This window comes from Camelus ferus, chromosome 10, assembly GCF_009834535.1.
Source record: "Camelus ferus isolate YT-003-E chromosome 10, BCGSAC_Cfer_1.0, whole genome shotgun sequence".
Classification (NCBI taxonomy): domain Eukaryota; kingdom Metazoa; phylum Chordata; class Mammalia; order Artiodactyla; family Camelidae; genus Camelus; species Camelus ferus.
Genome location: NC_045705.1, coordinates 39,423,463 through 39,448,263, shown reverse-complemented (window position 1 = coordinate 39,448,263; position 24,801 = coordinate 39,423,463). Strand labels below are relative to the sequence as shown.

The 24,801-nt window shown below is 38.0% G+C and overlaps 1 protein-coding gene and 1 long non-coding RNA gene across 23 annotated transcripts in view; one reads left to right on the top strand and one right to left on the bottom strand.

The window, feature by feature from the left end:
* The window catches only part of DLG2 (discs large MAGUK scaffold protein 2), a 1,704,777-nt gene that overhangs the window by 1,428,502 nt on the left and 251,474 nt on the right, over nucleotides 1-24,801 (top strand). The gene's annotated exons all lie outside the window — the stretch shown is intronic.
* LOC116666407 lies at nucleotides 1,795-23,406 on the bottom strand. The gene is made up of 4 exons (XR_004323234.1): nucleotides 21,675-23,406; nucleotides 19,089-19,091; nucleotides 17,768-17,778; nucleotides 1,795-1,805 (listed from the first exon to the last, which is right to left on the bottom strand). It is a non-coding gene; the product is annotated as an uncharacterized LOC116666407 (long non-coding RNA).

Genomic DNA, 24,801 nt, shown 5'->3' with positions numbered 1-24,801 from the left:
ATGGGGCATCTTTCTTCTCCTTTCCCTGACTCTGCTGCCTATGCTTCATTGACCGCATCTAAACCACATCACTTTTCTGAGCACTGACTGCCTTGTTTGTTAATTAAGATGGTTAGAGAGATTATTTTTACGGCTCTTTTCAGCTGACATTCTGTGAAATTTAGTTTACCGTGTCTTCTAATTAAAACTTGTCATCAAAGAATAATAATTACAAGCAAGTAACTTCTAAATGTTCTCTTTTTATTCCACATGTTTAAAAACATGGAAATTCTGCTTTCACCCACTTGTGGAAAGGGGAAAGATCTTTATCTGTGGAAATTGCTCTTTCTGTGTTTAGTAGGATTTCAACCCTCCAATAATAGTTTTAAGTTTAATTTAAGTGGAAACTCTTATTGCTTTCAAGTGGGAGCTTTCAAGATTAACAACTTACTGTACATAGTCTCTTTGTTTATAGACCCACTGTAGCCTAAATCTTATTCGTTTAATGAATTAAATTGTAATTACCAAGCTCACAAATAGATTTATTGAAGCTGAAGGAAAGTACTATGAAAGAAATAGGAAATCAAGTATGCAGAAAGCTGAAATATGATGATGTCTTAAATTCTCAGAATCACAAGTAGTAGCAACTTTAGGATGGAAAAACGAAACCTAGGAAATATAAAGTATACCTCTTTAATGTGCTTTGTAAATTCCTTATCCAAATAGGATTCCTGGTAGACTCATTGACTAAGTCTATAAAAGGCAAAAATATCCAAATTGCACTTCGGTTAGGATAATCTTCTCTTATTCCTTCTTTCCATTTCCTCATATTCATGTTCCCACCACTAAGGATAATTTGCTTTCTTAATAAAGAGCTGCTGATGCATTGTGAAAATTAAGGAATAAAAGAACAAAAATTCATTCATTCAGTTTTTATTCAGCTAATGTTTGTTACATGTTTCTGATGAGCGACATGCTGCCCTGGACATTGGAGCTAGAATGATGAGCAAAACAGACATGGCCCTTTCCCTAATGTGCCTGCAGTCAGCCAAGTAAAATCACACAGTGGTCTATACTAGCTGGTGAGTGCTCTAGAAAAAGAAAGGACCTTGGATCTAGACTCTCAGAGTCTAGAAACTCAAGTATACCCTTAAAAATACACTAAACCAGATCAAACCAAAACAAACAAAAAACTAGATGGAGGGTTAAGAAGGCATCTCTTCAAAAGAGTAATTCTGAAGTGTGAGTCGGCATTAATTCGTCAAAGCAGAACAGAGGAAGGAGTTGTAAGGAAAAGGAGGGAAAGGTGTGTGAAGCCACCTGTGGAGGAGAGAGGACAGTATTATGGAGGGACTGGAAGCAAAGTGAAGAAAGTGGGAGAAACACTGTGCAAAGTGGTGGAAGCTGGAGTCAGACGCAGATCACACAGGACTTTGTTAAGTCTTTGGTTCTTTCTCCTGAAAGAAAGTGTTGAAAAGTTTTAAGCTGGAAGCTGGCAGAATCAGCTCTGCTTTTCATAAAGACGGATCTGGCTGCTGAATGGAGAATAGGACAGAGAGCTCCACGGGGCCTGGGGAGGAACCAGTCGAAAGGCATCCATCATGGTGGTGGGATCAGTATAGCAGCAGAACAGGTGCAGAGAAGTAGGCAGACTCGGGGGAAAACTAGGTGGCAAAACCAATTGACATACATATTGGCTTATTAAAATATGTAAATGCATCCATTTTATTAAAATATGATAAAGCATTTTTGACTAGTTACAAGACAAACAAACCCCTCAAGGAAAGCATGTTTTATTCATCATTAAATCGCTAGTCCCTAGCACGCTGCCTAGCCCATAGCAGGCATTTAATAAATGTAGACCAGATGAAAAAATAAATGAATGATGCCAATGAACTAATGTATCTATTTTATAGAAACTCTCTGTTCACTTTTTAATTTTAGCTAAAGCAGAACAAAATATTGAGGATAAGAAAAGAAAGGGAGAGAGAAAGGGGGATGATCACAGGAAAGAATAATTAAAATTAGTCTCTAGGGAGCATTCACTACATGCCTGATGGCATTCTAGAATCTCTGCATATGTTAACATATGTATTTACACTTCTCAAGAACCTATGATGTAATTTCTATTGCTTTGCCCACTTGCACATTTACAACTGGGGAAACTGAGATGCAGAAAATATTAAGTGGCTCTCCCAAGGTCAGACAAGTAACCAGTGGAGTAAAACCAAGATTCAATTCTCAGTTAGAAAGACTCCAGAACCACCCCTGCACTAGACCACTTCTCATAGAGAAAGGAAAAGGAACCAGATTCATGTGGTGATAAAAGGGTTGGGAGGGAAGAATGGGAAGGGAGAATCCAAAGAAGGAAAGATGTCATTTATCCAGAGAGAGAAAGAGGGAGGTACAGAGGAGACCGAAACACGTCAGATGGGGAAACAGAGGTGGGAGTGTTCAGGTTAGGCAGGGCCTGCAGGTGGGCGGGATCCTGGAGTCTAGAAACCAGATGTGATGGAGAAACGTGCCAGGCAGGACTGGCTTGGAGACCCTGAGCCCTGGAATAGATCCAGGCTAGGAGGGTATTGTTCTCTCTCTTTTTGATCTGTTGTTGTTCTTTTCAGGATGTTGGAGGTGGGGTTCTGAGAACAGTTGTGGCCCCAAACTGGCATAAAGGCAGGCAGAAGGCTCATCACTTACTACCTGTTGAAGCTTAAGTGACTGACAACCTCACTGAGCCTGAAATTCTTCACCTATATCAAAGGCTGATCATATTTACCTGCTAGAGTTGAGGGAAGAATTGGAGGAAATGGTGTAGAATGTCTGGAATGCAGTAGGCCGTCCATAAATGACAGCGAGGATCACAGCCCTCAACAGCAGGCTTGTTTTAGTAGACACTGTGCTCCTCTGATCTAATCAGAGCTTGGCACTGTACTTAGAAGGATCCCTGAGAGGGTCAAAGAGCCTCATCTCACAGAACGTGGGAAGCGTTAGTGGTTTAGAGTTTCTTCTATGAAATCAGATGGATCTGGTTCAAAGGCCAGCTCTACCTCCGTGTAATTGTGACCTTAGACAAATTACTTCACCTCTCAGAATATCATTCTTTATCTGTAAAATGGGGGTTCACACCCATGACACAGGATGATTTTGAGAATTAAGAGAATCAATGCAGGTAAAATGCTGGACACAGTTCTGACAAACAGCGTATCTTCACTGAGGGATAACAATCACTATTATGGGAATTATGGGAAAGACCAGAAAGCCTATAATGTGGTTATTATGTGGAGACAGAGAGAAGCAGACCCAGAGAGGGAGAGGAACTTGAGAAAGCCTTTGGGAGACTGTGGATACAGGCTTTCGAGGGCTTTCTTCAGGTAACAGAATTGATGAGGAAACTCCCTGAGTGGAAGTGTCAAACTATTCTCTGAAGAGTCCTGGGCTCCAGAGAAGGAATAGAAGGAACAGGGGGTGGGGAAATATAGGAGGAAACAGCCTGGGTCCTGGTCTCACTGCCATGCCAACCAGAGCCAGCTTCATTTGTTTTTCATGTTTGGTCTTGGATACATAAAGAATGTGCCACCCAAAAAACAGTTTTAAGCTGTTTTAGCAGAAGGCAAGAAAAGCTGTTCAAATCAAGATGTGTGTGGTTAGGATCTAAAAAAGCTGTAAGTTCAGTCAGTTTTCCACTAGAATATGAACTCCATGAGAGCATCAAGTGTTGTCTGTTTGGATCACTGCTGTGTCCTCGAGGCCGAGAACAGGGCCTGGCCCACGGTGGGTGTTCAATACATATTTGTAGAATGAATGAATGAATGAGCTAAACATGTGTTCATGCCTTGCAGTTTTGAACTGTAGGTGGCAGAGCAAATGCATCCCTGCTGAAAAGCCTATTAGTCATCACACCAGTTAACTAGAGCTCCCAAACATTGATTTTGTGAGCTAAAAAAATAGTCGATCTCTGAGAGTAGATTTTTGGTCCCCAGACTGATCCTGGCATCGCTGCTAACCAGGCTGCCAAAAACAAAGGCACCTTCCATTTTACTTTCATTGTTTGGTGTATGAAAACAAAAAAATTAAGGAAACCAAAGAGGCTCTTCCCCCAATGAACTGAATAGTGGCTTTGGAATATTAAATAAATTATAAAATATTAACTAGCACATATATGAGGTTTTGCAATTTCTCATCTGATGTACAGAACAACTCCAAGAGAGGGACAGGTGATGTCATCATTCTAATTCACAGAGAAAGAAAGTGAAGCTCAGTGAAGTTCTGTGACTTGCCCAAGGTCATGCTAGTAAGTGCTGTGAGCTGAACTTGCACCCAGATTCCTGTGATTCTATTTCTCATGCTTCAAGTGTTCTTCAGTTGTCCTTCAGAATCATACTGCTTTGTAATTCTTTCATCCAAATAAGGATAGTTGAATCAATCCAGAATGATCAGGCTTTCCATAAGTCTGCTAAATAAACATATTTGTAGAAAACTTATTTATGTTTTATTAGTGGGTGAATGTTTGATGGTCTATCATTTTAACTTTATTTTAAATAGTGATATAATTATACAAGTTCAAAAATCAAAATAATATTAAAACTTGAACACTGAAAAGTTTCACTTCCACTTTGTCTCCATCGACCTCATTTCCTTTTGCCCTTATAGGCAGCCATTTAATGAGTAATTTGTTTAAGTGAAAGCTGGAACTAAGACCATAGAGGAATATAGGTAAGTCTTATCTGCAGTGTTTTAAAGGAGAAAAAAAAAAAAAAACTGCTTAATAGGAGAAAGCTCAATAGCCCAGGGAATTAAGGAATAAAAAATTGTTATTTCATAGTTGGTTGCCATTTACATAAGCTCCTCATACATTAAGATATTTTCTCGAATCAGAAATAATTTTATAAATATTACATTTTCTTTCAGTGTGACTACTGCAATACCCTTTATGCTGTGTAAGTTGTCAAGGGACCACAATTTCTAAAAGAAACCTTCATGTAATTGTACTTCATTAGCTTGTATGGGTTTTTTCTAGAAAAATTTGGGACACTTAATATCCTCTAAAGAGGTCACTGGAGTCTAAAGGGATCTGAAATCAGGGTTGAAGGCAACCCATTCCCTTGAAAATACGTGCAAGAGTTACCTAATTTTGTGTGCAAGACATTTTCATATAAAGATAGTAATCTTTCTTTGTTCTGGGGTAGTGAATATATAAATTTCTCTTTGTTTGAGATCACTCAGAAGATTCTTTATAAGTGATTGATTTCTTAGTCATGAAACTAATCACACCCTATTTTATCCAAATTTTAATATTTTTATTTTCTTTTAAATATTTAAATTTCCTAAAAATAGGTATCATTCAATGTGGGAGATTTTTCTGAAAAGCATAAGGAATGTTAGAGTTTTAGTGATAATTCCCAGCTGTTGTGACTTAGCAATGAGTAACAAATATACAAAGGATATTTTAAAAGATACACAAGTATCCATAAAATGGCAGACAAATAGTTGCTTCCAGTAACTATTAGTGAGAAATAATGAAGGTAGAGTATCTACACATTCATCACAAAACACAGCTGATACAGTCAAAAGAAATGAAGAGGCGAAGACTGTTGAGGCTGGGAGGAGGGAGATAGGGAGGACACGCAGAGAAAACTGCTGAGGAAAAAAATGTTTTCAACTTAGTTCCATTTACAGTTCGGAACACACTTTTCCCTCATTCCAGTAGATTCAAGAGAAAAGATTTTCAATAGTCTTCTGATAAATGCATATTTAATATTTTTACTGGAAGCAAAGAAAGTGGATTTTCTTGTTGGTTTTTTATTTGACCATTTTGTGGTTGTTGATGATACTGAAATACTAAATATGCATTATTTTAGTTTTTTTTTTCCCTCCGAGATATTAAATTTCTCTCACAAATTGTGTTTCCTCATTGCAATTCTATCTTTGCCTTTCTTAATTATAAACTCTACAAAAGATTTACAGAGAGCATGAGACTACAGAACAAGCTATAAAGAAGATGCAAATATGATATCTGAATATAAAATACAACTCACTTATTTTATAAAATGAGAGCTGGTCTTTAGAATAAAATTTAAATGCACTTATTGAGCTTTACATGCCTGCACAGTTTTCTTAGATACTTCTCACCTAAATACATGTATGTAAATGTATGTCTCCTCTCACATCCCCAGCCATACCTCTCCTTGTACTTTACACTCTAATGATATCAAATTGCTTATCATTTGCTTAACTGGAATTGATGTTTCATCTTCTTAGCAATTATTACTCTCTCTGCCCAGAATTCCCTTCCTTCTTTGTCCACTTGAATTTTTTTTTTCTTTCAAAAGACAAGCTAGAAATTATCTCCTCCAGGAAGCCTTCCTGGCTTCCACTCCATCCCTGGTAGAGTAACACTGCTTCCTCCATGTTACCTCAGTTTCTTGTATTGTTGCATTCTTCTCTTAGGTTTGCAATTCATGTAAACAAACAACCAATCGCTCCACAGACTATGAGCTTCTTGGGGAAAGAGATACCACAGTAGATAGTCAATAAATGTTTGATGAATGAATGAATCAATCAATGAAGATTTGAGTGCTGGTGATATTTTTACACCTAAGCATCTTGAAAATGGTTTGGACCACATGGAGAAGCTGATGCTGGCTCTAAAGATAATAATAAAAGTAAACGGTTGTGAATTTCTTCTTCCTACCGCCATGAATTGTCCACATATTAAGAAGTGAACCAGGTTCATGAACTCAAAAAAAGTCACAAATGAACATGGGGAGAGTAGAATAATAATAATAGTTATCATTATGCCTAGTATGTTTCAATATTTATATGTTGTGCATTTAATCCTCACAAACACTGTTGCATTATTATCTCCATGTTTCATATGAGGAAACAAAATCTCAGAGAAGTTACACAATTAAGTGATAGAAGTAAAATTCCAACACCATGTCTCCCAGCGGGGCCAACAGTCAGATTTCAACTACCACTCTGTTTCCTCACCTGTCCCTCACTTATTTAGAAAGGAGAAAAAGTCCATGGTCACATAACTAGTGAAGGGTAAGTTCATAGAGTTGATAGCATTTCTCTTCAAAGCCTCATTAAACATGCTATATGCATAGTCTTAAATCTGCAAAGCTACATTGTATTGCTCACTCCTAGGGCTTCAGAATTCCCCTTTGCTCTGAGTGCACTTTTCTTAAACCTAGCAAGATGTTGCTTAATAAAATACACACCAAGTGTCTGAGCAATTGAAGGAAAAAATGTAGTGATTATGATTTAAAACTGGATATAAAAAGAAAGCAGATTACCACTGAAGTGAGGATTTCTGCATGTCATTTGGTTTAAATGGAACCGTGATTAGGAAGAGAAAAAAAAGACATCTGAAAAGGTCATGAAAAGAAAAAAAGTACCAATTTTGAATTTCAACTAAATGGATAAAATCTGGGGCATCACCAATGGAAATACTTTTTAAAGCCCTCTACACTAAAGCATTTAATCTAAAAAGTACAAATGCCATAGAAAACTATTCAAACCTCAACATGTATGATTGATAATTAATTCTATTTGAATAAAATCAAATGTATGTAAAATATGTTGCTAAGATAGCAAACAGCTGAACTTTAGGCAGCAGCAAAACAAAGGCTTATAAAAGGAAAAAAAAGTTCAAAATCAGAAGAGGAAAAAACCTAAGAAGGATGAATTTTATTATCAGAAAAATATATATTACTTTTCTATTCACAAACATGAGATTACAAATATAATGAGTTTAATTATTAAGCCAATGGAAAGTAAATATTTGAGAACAAAACAAAACTTATAAAGATAGAGAAAAAGATGTCTGAGGACAGAGCAGAAGTCAAAGACTGAGCCTACTGCCTTCGAGCTGCGTGACCTTATGAAAGTTATCAAGCCTCTTTAGCCTTCTTATCTGGGAAAAGGCGTTGATAACACCTTCTTCACAAGGTAATTTTGATGAGCAAGTCTAATCATAACTCCTGGCTCAGAGAAAGTGCTTAGAAACTGTTAACCACTAAAATAATGAAAACAAATGTTACAAAGTGCCTAATACCTGCCAGACACTGTTCTAAGTGCCTTCCATTTGTAACCACATAATCCTTCCAGAAGCCTCTGAGATAGAGGCTATGCTTGTCCCCATTTCAGAGATGAAGAAACTAAGGCACAGTAAGGTTAAATAATTTGTCCAAGATCACACAGCAGAGTACTGTTAGGACTCCAGTGTTCCTGTTCTTGACCGTCATAGCATGCTATCTGTTCACACTAAAATGATAGCATGTTTCAGTTTCTTTATAGCACTTATCACTGCATACAATTATTTTTTTGTTTGCTCGTGGTCTTCCTTCTCTTATTTGAAAAGAAGCTCCATGAGAGCAAGAACATGGACTACTTTATTTTTTAGTTTATCTTCAGCAACTGGAATAGTGCTAGGTACAAAATAGGTATTCAATAAAATTACTTACGGTATGTTGAACTATAACTGTATTTACGTTGATAAAGAAGACTTTGAGAAACCATAAAAGATGATGAATCAAGTAAAAAAAACTTTTAAAACATATATAAAAATTAAGATTCTAAGAAATAATAATATGCAAAATTATTGCTAGTAATGAATCAGAAATATTTCCCCAAATTAACAATGACAGTTTATTTACAAAAGATAGCCTTGGCCAAATGCAAGCCGCATGTGTTTTTCCTCAATTGTTGATAACAGAACTAAAGACAGGCACACAGTCTCATGTTTCCTCATTTTCCAAACTGATAAGAAGAAGGAACACAGTAGAATCCAGCATTGCCAGGGAGCACAAAAAAGGAGGACCAGACACAAATAGGCTGAACTCATGACTCATTGTAAAAGAAAGCATTCAGTGAAATATCCCCAAATTCATCTTACCCGTTTTATTCATTAGAAGAAAATATGAATGATAATAGCATTTGAACAATATCCAAGTTACTGAACAAAGCACAATGTCAGGGAAATAAATTGGACATTATCTGCTGCCCAGTGCTCTCAAGACCGGGCCTACTTTTCTTTGGTATCCACACCCACAGCCCAGGCAGGCATACCCCACATTGTGTGTGTTTGAGTCGTGACTCCGATGCCTTTGCTTTCCATGATGAGATGAGGCAACACTTTCCTACAGCAATATGTGTGTTATGACTCCTTTGTTCTAGCCCTTTGCTAGACCCTGGGAACAAAGACTCCCCACTCTCAAAGGCTGAAAAAGCAAAGTCTATTTGACTACCAGCTTTTCCTGAGGTATCTGTCTACAGACTGGGTCCTAATCTTGTATTTGGGAAATTTCTTCAAACCTCATGTTAGAACTGAAAGCATGTTGTTAGTGGCAAATACCAGGGCCCAGATCCAGACGTCTGTGCACAGATAATTTTGTGATTTCTGTTCAGAGCCAGGCCCAAATTCAAAGACTTTTTCCTTTCTGGATATAAAATAATAATACAAGACCCAGCACTTTAAATCAAAGTAATATATTAATAGTGTGGAACTTTAAAAGATAAATCTCTTTTTCAAGACAGAAACTAAGATGGCAGGAGAATTAGCAAAACAAATCTGCTACCTGTAAGTGTTTCAATTAATTCCTCTATTTAACAGTAATTTTTTAAAAAAGGATTTGTTGTTGATTTTGTGTCCTGTTAAGATGTTTACTTTCCATCCTGGAAGTCTGAGAGAAAATGGAGACTTTTTTAAAATTGAAATACCATCAGTTATAATGTGTCAATTTCTGGTGTACAGCACAACGTCCCAGTCATGCATATACGTACATATATTCGTTTTCATATTCTTTTTCATTAAAGGTAATTACAAGATATTGAACATAGTCCCTTGTGCTATACAGCAGAAACTTTTTTAAAATCTATTTTTATATATAGTGGTTAACAGTTGTAAGTCTCAAATTCACCCCCAAATTTATCCCTTCCCATCCCAAAAATGTAGATATTTTAAAAATTGTTTTAAACATTCTGATAAAAGAATTAAGTTGACATGTAACTCTGAAATTTTCCCTAGAGATTTCTTTAGGCTACATTTTTACAACACCAGAGGAGAAAAAAAAAAAAAAAAAAGGAACAAAGAAAGTCAACACATTTTCCCCAACATTAATTCTTTCCAGCCTAGAAAAGGGGCAGCGGGGAAGGAGATGTCATTTTAATACTCTAATGGAACAGGCAGTTTGGGAGTAAAGTTCTGAATGGTCTTTCCAGAAACCTGGATCACGTCCAAGTCAAATCCAGGATGTGTGCCTTCCTATCTGCCAACACCTACAGGGCAGACTTAGTAGCCTAACTTCTTCCAGCCTGAGAGCTGACTTTGTCTCTTCCCGAGGCTGGGACAGACTGCAGAGATCTGGCCTCAAAGGAGCTGTGATTATAGTGGCTAAAATATTTAGAGAACACCTGCTGGGTGAATAAAGAGGCATTGTAGTGGTGGGGGTCAAAGTACAGATTCTGGAGCCAGACTCCCTGTGTTCCAAATCTTAAATCCGTCACTTTCTAGCTGTGAGACCTTGGGCAAAATATTTAACCTCTTGGTGCATCAGTGTCCTCATTAGTAAAACAGAGTTAATAATAGTGGCTATTTTATAAGATTATTATGAAGATGAAATGGGTTAGTATTTGGAAAGCTCTTAGAATAGTGCCTTGAAAGTAATCAAGTCCTAAGTATTGATAGATAGAGAAATAGAGTGACTCCCATCCAACATCTCAATCAAGGCAAGGTCAATGACATTGGCCTCCACTCCCCCTACACATCCTTCTAGGGCAACAGGCATTTGTGATTTCCATGTCTCTTCAGTACCATTCAGATTGCTTTAATCTGGGGGAGGGTAAAGCTCAGGGGTAGAATACTTGCTTAGCATGCGTGAGGTCCTGGGTTCAATCCCTGTTACCTCCGTTAAATAAATAAACCTAATTACCTTCCCCCTAAAAAAAAAAAAAGCTCCCAGATTGCTTAAATCTGATTTGCCTCCCTAGATGTGGTCATTTACACAACACCCATATACTGAACATCTGTTGGACATCAGCACTCTCCAGGTCAAGGAGCTGGGGGTAGTAGGGCAGCAAACTGCCCCTCCAACCATCACGTCCAACATCATCACCCCTGCTCTGATTTTTCCAACTCTTCACCTGTCCTAGGAGACCCAGTAGCCAATGCCTAGTTATATATATGCTTCTGGCCATGAGATAGTATTATTGTGATTTTGGGATAAACTGATGTGAGGCACGCTCCTACTCATTCAGAAATGGCCTCTCATCCCTAAACAACTCATCTACAGTCACGAATCCACCAAAACAGTCCCCAGAGGCTCTTGCTCAGACACCGGGTCATGTTGGCTTACCTCCTGTTCTGAATGACCTGGGCTAGATGCAATGTCTATTTTATAAATGGAAATACTTTATAAGAATATGAGACCTGGCATAAAACAGACTCTCAGTATTTTTTTTAAATGAGTTATTAATATGAGAGAACTAGAGAGAGAGAAGACTATAACTCTGGGGCAATACTGTAGGGACTTATGAGCCTGACTAGAGAAAAATTTCAAAGTATGTAGTGGGATGTAGGTCCTGGAGTAATTAAGCTTGAATGTAAAATTCAACTAATGTAAGATGCAGTGTCATTTTATGCTCCATTTAAAAAAAAGAAAAAAATCTACTTATTACAATTATAAGACACCACTAACTGTAAAATGCATTCCCTTATTCAGAGATGTTAAAATGTGAAAAAAAATTACACTTTTCAATTGATGAAATATGGTGATCATTCATATTTTCCCTACAACTCACACGGTGGACAGTCGTCACCTGACACACCCTGGGCTTTGGCATGAGTGAGATGGGCTGTGGTTCTGTGGGCTTCTCCATGTATTCATGATAACTTCACCCTGTGCATTCCTCATCAAGAAGGCAATCTGAATGCAGGTGACTGAAAGAATGAAGTTATTATAGAAACAATCTTGATTCACACTAATTTATTAAAAATCAGTCCTAAATTTCAGTTCTTTGAGTAAATTACTAAAATGTTACTTATGATACATCTCACCACCAATGGTGATGTATCAGGATGTAACTACACCATGCATGAGAACTGAGGTCCCAAGCTAGTAAGAGGTTATTATTGGAAACCCTTTGTAGGGGGCTTTGCCTTTGTGGTTAGACAGGAAGGTGGCTGCTCAAAAAGTCAACTTGGTGGATGGGAAGAAAAAGAAAAAAAAAAAAAAAAACTACTTGTTCTAAACCGTATCACAGACTCTGACCCAGATTCAAAGTTTCTAAAAAGCTGCCATATGACAATACTTAATCTCTCTACTTAAGTTCACCATCATCATCTTGAAAATTACTACTGACCTCCTGAACTCATGACACAATCTAGTATAGTATAGTCAATAAAATCTTCTGAACAAAATATAAGGTGATGGTAGCTTGGTTGCCATTTGCTCCATAATTTTGTTGGAAAGCTACTGACATTTGAATAGGATGACCCAGCTACACCATGGTTTTCCCTGCTCTGCTGAGTATCATCAGACAAGTGCCTTCAAGAACCAGAGGCTTAATAAGAACATCTTAAGATTGCTTTTTGAGTCAGCAATAGCTAACAGATTTTTGGTAATGGGCAGGAATAAAGGATCAGACATTTGGCTCGCCAGGGAAATCTTACACTTAAGATAAAGGAGTCTGTCTTTATAATGTCTTCTTCAAAATAATAACTAATATTTGGATCTATCTTATATTTAAAATACAGTTTTACTTATTTATGATTTTATTTGAGCCCTTAAATAGTCTGTGAGGTAGACTGTGAACTGTGAGCTTCTCAGGGATTAGAGCAGTATCCTTTTCACGGGTTTTTGGTACTTGCTCAGTGCCCAGCATGTAGTAACTCCCTGGGAGATTCCAGGGACAGTTTCAAGCCAAATGAAAGAACTCGACATGCAAATAAAAATACATCTTATTAAAATAAGATCTGTTGGGCAGCTACCATGTCCTAGGCTCTGTGCAAGGTGGTCAGTTTATAAAAATGAATGAAACACAGCTCCTGGACTTCAAAGGCCGTGTCCAGTAGGAAGCTCACATCAGTGCATTGTTAGGGATGGTACAAAAGTGGGCAGCACAGGGGGCTAAGAGACCTCTAGCACAGTCATTTGCATTCAATTGGAAGGAGGCTGGGAGTGATTAGTAATTGAAGTTGAGACCTGAAGGCTGGGGTTGGGGACAACAGGAAACTGGGGAGAGAGAATGCAATCTGAGCGTGTCCATATGCTCATGTCTTGAACATGTGAACTTCAGGAACTCACAAGGTCCTGATGCCATTGCCTAGCTAAGGGGCTTAGAGGCATTGACTTTGTTTATTAAGCAATTTCACAGTCAATGCCTTAGAGTTTATGAAAGTGAATAGAAACTTCCTAAGCAGGGAAAGTCAGCATGTCCTCTCTGCCCTCCCAAAATCACAGACCAAGCTTGATATCATCCATGCTGGGATGATTTAATAGAACATCTTCAGGAACATCAAGACTCCTTTTCTGATGCCTTACTTGTGAGTTCTGGGATCTGGGACAGAGCTGGACTGAGCTGGTAACTATTATCAGTGTTGTAATGACTAATTTGGGTTCCTGGGTGTCCTTCATAGAACCTTCCCTAGTGAAGAACAGCAGGTTGGCTAGTCCACCTCAACTGCTGGTATAACATTTTACTGCTGAGATATTTATGTATCTTAAACCACTACGAACACAAAGCCCGCCTTGGTCCTCTCTCATATTGTATAATCTGGGGACAAGAGGAGACTCTCCAAGAGAGGGAAGTTACTTCTTTAAAGTAACAGGTAGTGGGACAGGACAGCAGCATGAGTGTAACTCATTGAACAACGAATCCAGGGAGGACCCACTGAAAATTGAAGTCCTACAACCAAAAATCAATAAAAACAGCTGGAAAGAAAAGGCATTTACTGAAGTCTCCGAGGTCATAGTTGTGTTAATTAAAAGAAAGCCTGGGGGGTCGAGTGGATTTTGAAAAGAGCTTTTATAGGCCCCTATTTGATTGATGTCCTCTTGCTGTTCACCATGGGTAGCTGTTCTCTCCAACCCCAAGCCTATCCTCATGCAGGTGCCTTGATTTGGAATGTGCCCTCTGCCACTCAGCCACCTCCTTCTCATCTCTGAGTTCCCAGTCACCTCATACAATCTGTCCTGCAAAAACAGCTCTTCCTCAGTAAAGCTTCCCAGGGGCCATCTTTCTATCTTTGGAACCATCACTGTGCTTTATCCACAGAGACACTTGTGACTTTTTACTTTGTGTCATAGTAATTTACGCACTTCTTTTTCTCTCCTTTAAGAGAATCTTTCTGATTCATCTTATGTCTGGAGTACATCAAATACTCAATGCATATCTATTGAATAAATGAATGAAGCAATCAGTTAACCACTAAATCAATCAATGAAATAAAATAAATAGACACATCCTTTGAAGTGTACTTCCTCTGTGGTCATTGAAAACATCTATTTTATGGTTTCTTCTCCACCAAAAGGTCAGCCCTCATATCCATAAAAATATTATGTTGCTAAAGGATAAACATTGTAAGACATTATATAAATGATACAATTGCAGGTAGTATTATGAGTAAAGAAGAGAGATGATCGAAACCTGAGTAACCAGCATAGGAAGTAGGATTGGAACTATGATATTTAGTTTTTTTAAGTTACTTTTTTAAAGCTCTTACTATATGCCAAGCACTGGGCTAGGCAGATTACCCACATTGTTTTATGTAATCTTCAAAGCAAGCCCATGAAGTACATCGTTGTATCGTCTCCATTCTGTGGATTGGGAAACTGAGACTTGAAGAAACCAAGTAATCTGCCCCAGATCACCCAACCAATAAGTGGCAGAGCTGGGTGTCATGTGTACTCATGCATGACTTCATCTATGCTATACTGTGCTATGGAGACCAGTAGGATTTGGATAAATGTGACTAGAGAGAGTAAGAGGGAGCAGCCTGACCCCATATCTGCAAAGGTGAGAAATGGGAGCATGCCTGGCAAACTTAAGGATCAAGGGTTTTAGTCCACTGATGGGCTGGCCAGGGGATAATAAAATATGATGTATGTGATATTGGGGATTATAATAAGAAATATAAATTTGGTCTTCACCCCCATTTCTGGCACAGGGCTCCTAAAAACCCCTGGAATTTCTTCTTTTGTTATGTTAATGAGGTGGCTTTTGGACTGCATCTAAGAATGGGGGCTGGTTACCAGTGGAGCCAACCCTGTGATTAGAGGATTGGAATTTCAGACCCACCCATGACCTCCAGGGAAGAAAAGTGTGCTGGGGATTGAGTTCAGTTCTCAGTGGCCAATGATTTAATCAATCATGCTTTTGTAATGAAGCCTCCATGAAAACCCCAAAGGACTGGGGATACTTTCAAGGTTGGTGAACCAGAACACTTCCACGTGTCATTGTGCTGTGCCCCAAACTCTACCAGAACAGAAGCTCCTTTGTTCAAGACCTTGCCTTATGTATCTCTTCATGTGGCTGTTGATTCACATCTTTTAATATCCTTGGTAACAAACCAATAGTCTAGTGAATAAACTGGTTTCCTGAGTGCTGTGAGCAAATTAATCAAACCCAAGGAGGGGGTTGTAGGAACCTTTGTAGCCAGTCAGTCAGAAGTATAAGTAACAACCTGGACTTGACTTGTGACTGGTTTGGAATGGAGGGTGGTCTTGTGGGTCTGAGCCTTTAACCTGTGAAATCCGATGCTATCTCCAGGTACAGGGTTAGAACTGAGTTGAATTGTAGGACAGCCACATAGTGTCTGAGAATTGCTTGGTGATGTGGGGGTAAAAAACCCCACATATTAGAGTTAGTGACCCTAATCTTCAATGTGGATAGGAGTGTGGGTCCTGAAAGTGAACAGCATTAAATGACAGACTAAGAAGCCCGGACTAGATCCTGATGGAAATGAGTGGGAGAGTAACCAACAGAAACGGCAGTTTTGGATTGGAAGACTACTACTGGCAGTGGCAGGCAAAGCTGGTGGGAAGCAAAGAGACTAGCCAGCTTACAGAGTTTTCTATTAAGAGCTTCAGAGTCTTTCTCCCAAAAAAGAAAAGTTTACAACCAGCAACAATTTTATTTGAACTTAGATCTCTGTATGATTACCCCCACAGAGCCATTTTCATATCCTTATGTCCTAATTATACCCTTGACTCATAGCTGGTGGCCACAGATGTTAGCTTCCTCTTTTGTGTTGACCAAAGTCAACAGTGGCAACAGACATGATGATCGGTATTCAAATACAGATGACCTGACTCCAATTTTCTGTCTGATGAGAAAGGAACCAGTGTGTGAGAGTGTTATATGAGTGTGAGAGTGTGTGTGTGTGTGTGTGTATGTGAGTGTGTATGTGGTCAGAGAAACTCTCCAAGAAGCCCTACAAACCCTTCATGAAGCCATCTCCCTTGAACAGCTCTAAGATCAACACGAGGCATAGAATCCCTGGTTCTGATACCCACAAATTACTTAAGGTGTCTGCACCTTTGTCCCCAGTGTCTGAAAGGCTTCATTCACCTACTTATTTCAGCCTCTATTTAAGGACACTTTGCTTTCAAACACAGTAGGATATCCCTACCATTATTCTTTCAGTAGCTACCTTGGATCCCACTGAGTCCCTAGCTCACCTCTAGAACACTTTCAGGGCCACTTTGAACCATAAAGTAGTCATTCGTTAAGTGATAACTTTTTTTTCTCTTCTTTTCTTTTGTAGGTTTATTTTTTTTTAATTGAGTTATAGTCAGTTTACAATGTTGTGCTAATTTCTGGCGTACAGCACAATTCTTCAGTCATACATGAATATACACATATTAATTTTCATATTCTTTTTCACTGTGAGCTACTACAAGATATTGAATATATTTCCCTGTGCAAGTGATAACTTTCTAGCTCTAAAGAGTTTCAGTATGTGAATAATGTCTATATTCAATCCAAATTTTTTGCAATATGTAAATTCATTGGAATTCAGGCAGGAAGAGCCAAGAAAATATCAGGAAGCAGAAGAACCACAGCTTTGGAATCAGACTGACTTGAGTTTGAATTTCAGCTCTGCCATTTACTGTGCAGACCTTAGGAAAATTGCTTAACCATTCTGAGTCCTCAGTTTCTTCAGGATGAAAATGGAGATCATATAAGTACCTCAAAAGTAAGCTATGTAAGTGAGATAATGCAGACAGAACCTCCTGATAGATAACCAAGCACTGAATAAGCAACTCAATGAATGGGAGAGATGATGGTAACTATTTTCATAGGCACATTTGGCACACACACACTTGATATAACTAATACAGCGTCTGTGACTGACATTTCCATATTAGTTCTTTACATATCTGTAGTGCCTAAGACATAGTCTGACACATAGTGTACATTCAATAAATATTTGTTGAACAAAGCTGAAAGGCTAAATATAACGGTTACTTTGCCATACAAATGTTATTTTTTATGGTTAAGAATAAACTCTAAGACTCCCTTAGGATGCTGACTCTATGATGGTCCCAGTATTAGATTATAAAGATAAAACATTTCTCTATGTGTTTCTATGTTTTTTCAGAACTATTTTGGATCACATTTATTGAGTGCTTTCTACAGTGATCTACATTGTTCTAGTGCTTTGCATGTATTAGCTCATTTAATTCTCACAAGAACTCTGAATGCCAAGGGTCCACTGTCCAGCAAAATACAAAATCTATGGCTAGAGCTGTAACTGCAGTGCAGTTCTGGTGTTCACTACTACACCCTCTTCTGCTGATTGCTGGCACGACCTGCTGCTTCGAGCTGGGCATCAGTCATCTTTGCCTTGGTTCTCGTCTGAGGCTGCCTCTCCATTATTTTCCTGCTCCTCTTTGGTCTCTGCGCTGGTCTATTTCCCAGACACACGCGCTACAGAGATTTCTCAGCTTTCACGTGTGAGATCAGAGGACATAGACTGAGCTGGACTTCACTGCCATGTTTGCATAGCGCTGACTGTTAGGTTTCTATTTGCTATCCCACGAACTGTGCAGTCTGGGGAACTCAGCAGTTATAGCCTTCTCTCCTCTAGTTCTGCTGATATTTCTGTTGTAACTCTTCACAGCAAAACACTCTCTTTTTCCTCTGCCGAGACTGTGGGAGCAAATGCTGTATAGATAATCCTGACTGCAGCTAGGAAGACAACCAGTTCCCTTCCGCATGTCACTCACGCGAAGACTTCTACACTTCTTCCTTACCTAGACGTTTCTCTATAATCATTTCCTATGACTCATTGTCTCTCTCCTTCTCAGAAGCAGAGCTGTATTTTAAATGGTCTAACACCTGACCCCTGGGATTGTGTGGTTAGCCATCTCATTTCCACTTATATATTTACTGCAATAGCTCAGACTCCTGGCCAGTAGAAATGTGTGCCCTTTATCTAATCAGTGACTATTGGATTTTGAGACTTTGGAAATCAAAACAATGTTTGTTGAGTCTGGAAAGCTAATAGAATATCCTTACACTTACCCTCTGTTTATAAATTTCAATATACTTTCTAGATGCTTAGAGCCTATCACATATACATATACTGTATATATGTGCATGTATGTATTTATATTTATATATGTAAGAATATTAAGCTGAGAACACTGTTGTCATAATAGTCATAGCTACTAGTTGCTGTTTGCTTACGGACATCATCCACTGAGCTCTGACAAACATATCTCACATTCTCAGCATCAGATTGGACTTGATTTTGAGTCGTTTAAAAGAATTTTACAGTCACTCATCTAATGCATAATTTATGCTGGATAAGTGAAAAATATTAATTGGTAACAACATTAACTTGTAGTCTTTTTTAGTTAAGTTTATTGCATTTATTTAATTTAGCAATCTATATTAAATAAAATATTGCTTTATTTACATAATCTTCTTTGAAATAAGGATAAAAGTAGATAAGCCCTTGCAACACAGCAGTTTACCTTTTGAATGTTAATCATGGGCAACATTCATTTACATTTTCTCAGAAACAAATGGATATGACATTTAAACTATCCTTGTATTTAGCAGCTAGAATTTTTCCAATACCCACCCCAAAATATTACATCCTTTCTGGAAGCAAGTTAACTTTTCCCCCCTTTTTATTGAAAACCATGATAGCAATTAGAAGACTATATAATTATAAGTTAAATTATCACTGATGTTAATTACATCTTTTCCATCCTGGATCTTATGTTTGTCAACACTGTCCCTATAACCATCTTACATCAATCCTATGCTTTCTCATTAGCACTTCTTTTTCACATGGTGATTTATTTTCCTGAGAATCTTTCCTTCTGTAGCTTGTATTTCAGCAAAATGCTCATCTCTCTTGCTTGACAGGCTTTAGCAATCACAGATAAGGCCCTTAATCCTGATTTCCCACCAGGATTCTCTAATTATCAGGTCAGAGGCCAGAAAAGCAGGCAGCAAAGTGAGGAATAGGAAATGATCATGCTCATAAGCCCTTATTTTATTTAATATCAGCGAGGACAAGAGCCCTTAACCCTCTTAATGCAAATGATAAATGTTGTTCTTGCAATTTATTCACTTTAATTAGCAGATTCACTGCTTCTCCATAATGGGTGTCCTGAACATAGGAGATTTTAACACAATACATTAAACATAATTAAGCAAGATGGAACTCAAATTCATTATTTGTAATTCCAATCCTCTTGTTGAATATACTTGACATTTAATGTAATGTAGGAACTCCACTGCCTTCCAATGAGTATTTATAACATAGTAGATGCTCATCGAAAGGTTAATGTTAAAAACTCAACCCTCCCCCTGAAAAGTAAGTCACCGTCGATTTTAACAAATGTTTTTTTCTACTAATATTTTTCTAAGATAATCTACTAGTAGAGAATTAAGATTGTTACTTGAATAATTCAGGATAAATTTCCCCCAATTATAAACCCAGCATTTTTAACTAAACAAGCTCCATGTTTAGGACTACGATATCTTTTATGGGGTGGAGGAGGAAGGGGAAGAATTGAGCAGAGCCAGGATTTGGTTAAATTTTGTACTACTGTTTTCTTTCTCTATTTCACTTGGTGCATAACTCCGTAACTTAAGGCTTTGAAATAGACTCTAAAAATATAAAAACACTGATGACTTCTGCAGGACTGAAATAGACTTTAATTGTACTTGGGTATGAAAATTTACGTTTCTACTAGAAACTCCCTAAATAAACATTTATCACTATCAAACATATATTTTATTTATCTAACATATTTGCTCCCTCATTAGAATATAAGTTCATTAAAGACAGGGAGTTTATCTATTTTTACTCATTATTAAATTTCTAATGCCTAGGAAAGTACCTGGTATATGAGGAAGGGAGTGATCAATAATGCTGATTAAATACATAAAGAAATAAGTGAACTCTGTCCACTCCATACCTGGACTATTAGCTAGGAGTTATGCGACTCCAAGGCACAGTAAGTCCCAAAGTAACTTTTGAATCATTATTGAAAAAATATATCATATTTAGTAGGTTTTGTATTTTTAATTTTTTTAAGATCAATGTTGGAGATTTAACTTTCATGGGACTCTCAGTTTTCTCCTGAGAAGACAACACAGTGTGTATATAAATATCATAAAATTATTTGTTCAAAGGAAGTATTATTTGAAAGCCCCATTACGTAGAACAGGGATGAAAGAAGAGATGATTATATGGTACAGCAGGGAATAGAGCCTCTCTCAATTGCTTCTATAACCCCTCAGAGCAGAGTTTAAAAGCAATGGGAGTCTACAGTCACTTATTAAAAAAAAAAACCTATTATTTTACATATAATAATTCTTATTATCTGCATAATTGATTAACCAGAAGAACCCTTTCTTTAACTGTCTTAGATATCACTGTTATTAGGAATGTTAAGGAAATATTGCTCATAATTGTTAATAGAGTTATTTGTGGTCAGTGGTTCCAGCTGCAGAATACCGACTAGATTCCCAGAGGGACTTCCCATAGGGAACATGGAGAACATTAGGCAAAGTCACATTCTTTATCCCTAAATGCGTTTTGGCCTTTAATCCTCGGGACAATCAGCTGGGTCATGTGAAAATCTTAGGGGTTTATCCCTCTTGATGCTCTAACTTAAAAACTAGAGCAAAGATAAGCTTGAGCATTTTTTTTTTTTTCTGATGACCTCTCTTGGACTTTGCGCATGATTTTTTCCTTAACACAAATCAGACTTCTTCCTTCCGGAGAGTGAAAGGGAACGTGGGTCTAGTTAGTTCATGACCATCTGATCCCAGAGAATCATGTTTATTCAGTAACACAGATGGTTATAAGTAGGGCAGTCTTTGTGATTAATAGCAACACAATTCTTACTAGGAAGCAAAGAAATGCTTCACTTATTTCATCTCACAAGGTCAGGCTTTATGGCCATTGTCCCTCTGGAATAAAACTGCAATATCTGCAAGACATGCCTATAGTAGACAATTTAAAGGTATCTGCCAGTTTCCTCCACATAGGTCCCTACATACGCATTGATAAGAAATGATCTTGTGTCAGTGAGATAGAGGTGAACCAAAATGAACTTATCGGATTCTCTCCCAGGATTTGAAATTGGGTCTTAGAGGTGTTCATCTCTGTGTGTTGTTAGTGCTTAAACTCAAAGATGACATAAAGCTGGGAAAGGGACTAGAGCCGAAGCTGCTGTGTCTGGCAGTGTGTGTGGAGAATGTGGGTCCTAAGAGGGAAAGAAGAATGAAACTAACACAGGAGAGAAACAAGAGGAAACCGTATGGCGGGGAGAGAGACAAATGGTGGAGACAATAACTGAACACTCCCTGTTTCTAGACTCTTTCAAAGTTGGGTTCCATATTTTTCCGTTAGAAATGGGTTCTTAGAGATGACACCTATATCATGACAATAAAATTCCCACTTTAGCTTAAGCAGTTTGAATAAGTATCTGTTTTCACAATGAAATTGTTCCTGAAACAGAGAGGATCATGACTGCACCTACAAGAAGAAAGGCAAAAAAGTTGCCTCTGTGGCAACTATAACTTGATTCCCTAGTTTCCCTGTTAATCATCACTGCCGCCTGTCATCACCGTCATGCTGCTAGTATTTCAGTGTGGTAGCTGCACATGTCTAGAGGGAGCTATCTCCTGTGATGGTCAACCCCACAAAACATGGAGCCGTGACCAGGAATAAACTGGCCTGCAGCTGTTGCAGTGTCAGGCAAAACTTCATGATTGCCCAAATCTACTGCAGTATTTTTCCCATAACAGTTTAGAGTATTAGGAAACATTTTAAAGATAAATGAAACTGATCTTTTCAAAGCATAAAGAAAACATTTTCTTTCATTTATTTCATTTCAGATGAAAAACAAAAACCACGCATAATTGCTATTCCTTCTTATTTGGGGGAGCGGTAGGGAGTAAAGAGGGTACAAAGTTGTAGAAATTTCATTTTGGAGATGAAATGAAAAATTATACATTTTCGAATGCAAATATAAATAGTGCACCTAAAGGATATCTCTCAACTATATGCAAAAGAAAGGAGAAAGACACAGGCAGAAAATTACTTTGAGATAAACATTACCTTCTTAGTGAAGCTGTCATTGACCCTTATGTCTTAGGCAGAGTCACGTCTCCTTCTGGGCTTATTGGCCTTGTGGACATACCCACGTAATGTCACGTGCCCATGGTAATGACTGGTTTCCTTGCCTTTCTCCCCCAATAAACAATGAGCATCTTGAATGGTAAGTAGAGCCATTAAACAAGAGACACAATAGAGTAGGAAAAGTAGGCTTATTGAGATAGGGGTGGAGTGGAGGAATAAGGAAGTTTATCTTATAGTTCAGTTTAGGTTGAACCTGAGACTTGCAGGTGAAAACGTCCAGCTGACTATATGTATCATGAGAACAGGATAATGCTCTAACCTACAGTTGGAGATCTGGAAATAATCAGGGTGTGGCTGGTATTTTAAACTGCAGTAATCCATGATGTTATCCTGGGAGAACATACCAAGTAGAAACAGAAAGAAAGCCAAAGGCAGAACCCTGGTAAATATATAAATATATCAAAGATAGACCACATACTCTAAGGCGCTACTTCTCAAACCTTAACAAAGTACAGACTCATCTAAAAAGACTCACCCATATGGTTAAAGGAGGGGCTCAGGAGCCAGCCTGCCTGCTCTGGAATCCCAGCTGCGTTTCTTACTAGCTGTGTGACCTCGGGAGGATTATTAATCTCTTGGTGCCTCAGAGAGGCCTCCTCAGCAAAGTGGGGTTAATAGTAATACCTATGTCACAACGTTATTACAAGAGTTAAATGAGTTGATACTTAAAACAGTGTCTGGGTATATAGTAAGCTCTACAGGTGTTTACAAGAAAAAAAAGAGAGAGAAAGAATGCTTAAACCCAAGTTGGCTTTTTGGTTTAAATTTATATAAATATAAATTATACTTACAGCACTAATACAAAACATGCTTAGAAATTGACTACAATGAAATTCTAAAACAAATTAAATTCAAGCTTATTAATTTAATACAATAGTGTCAGTTATTTTGTCAAATTAAATAACCATTCTCAACATGAATTACAGTACTGACTACCGGTTGCGTGGGGTTTGGTACACTTCTGCTGCCATGGGCTATGGGATGACTCAGTCCTCCTCCTACTTTTCCACTTTTTGTATAGTGCTCGCAAGACGCTATTTAACCTTATGTCCACCCCTGTTCTTTTCTCCTCAGTTCAAGACAATTAAAGTAATACCATTTGGTGTCAAGGTGTTCATCTCTACAAAGGTGAAAAGCACTGAAATCTCATGGGTCTACTTGGTTGTAGGGCAGTCATCCAAACAATCTAAAATGTGTCTACATTATTATTCAAAATAATCTTGAAAATGAAAACATAAGCTTCATATTCTTATAAAGAACTCATGGACCTTAGTAATATATAACCTGACCCCAATCTAAGAAATAAGGTTCTAAGGAGTTGCTTTGAAAGATATAGCAAGGGAGCGTAGTGTTACAGACTTTTAAGAAAGAAAATACTTGAACACTTTTAAAAGTTGATGAAGGATCTAGGAAAGAGGGAGAGGTTAGATATAAAGTGAATGTATAATTGGGAGAGTCAGACCTTGGAAGAGACAGGAAGTTTTGGAATCAGAAGCAGAAGTGGAATGATTAGAGCAGAACAAGAGAAAGCTAAATCCAATGCAAGTTTGTAAATTGGGTTTAGAGATAGGACTGCACATCCTTCTCTCCCATCCCCCAAACACAGACAATTCCTAGCAAGCACATTACACAGCATGTAAAGAATACAACCAATAGAATCTGTTCTGACAGCATCTAGCCAGGCTTTCATTCCACAGAGTGCCTCACAAGCACTGAGAATATATGTACACATTAAATCCTGCAAAAAGAACTTCAGGATTAGTAGACAAGTTGATCAAGCTACATGGGAGGCTGACTCCAATGTCGTATCCAGAGACTTTGGGAACTAAGATTAGTATTTTCAGTTGTTTTTGCTAATTGTTAATAACAGGTGTGTGTATTATAACATCCCAAGAAGACAGCTGGCACGAAGCCAACCTGAATTAAAATTCTAAGCAAGGGAACTGAATTATTTTTTCCTTCAATATAAAAGGTTCTGGAAATTAATCATTTCACTTCAGAATAAAATCTGATGTCTACAGGGCAGGCCTGGGCAGCTGACTTAACATAGTTGTTTAGCTGCTGTGTAGGTGGAATAAAAAACTTCCTGAAACCCTTGTTTATACCAAAGCCTGGTGCCAAACAGGTGTCCCAGACTCCCA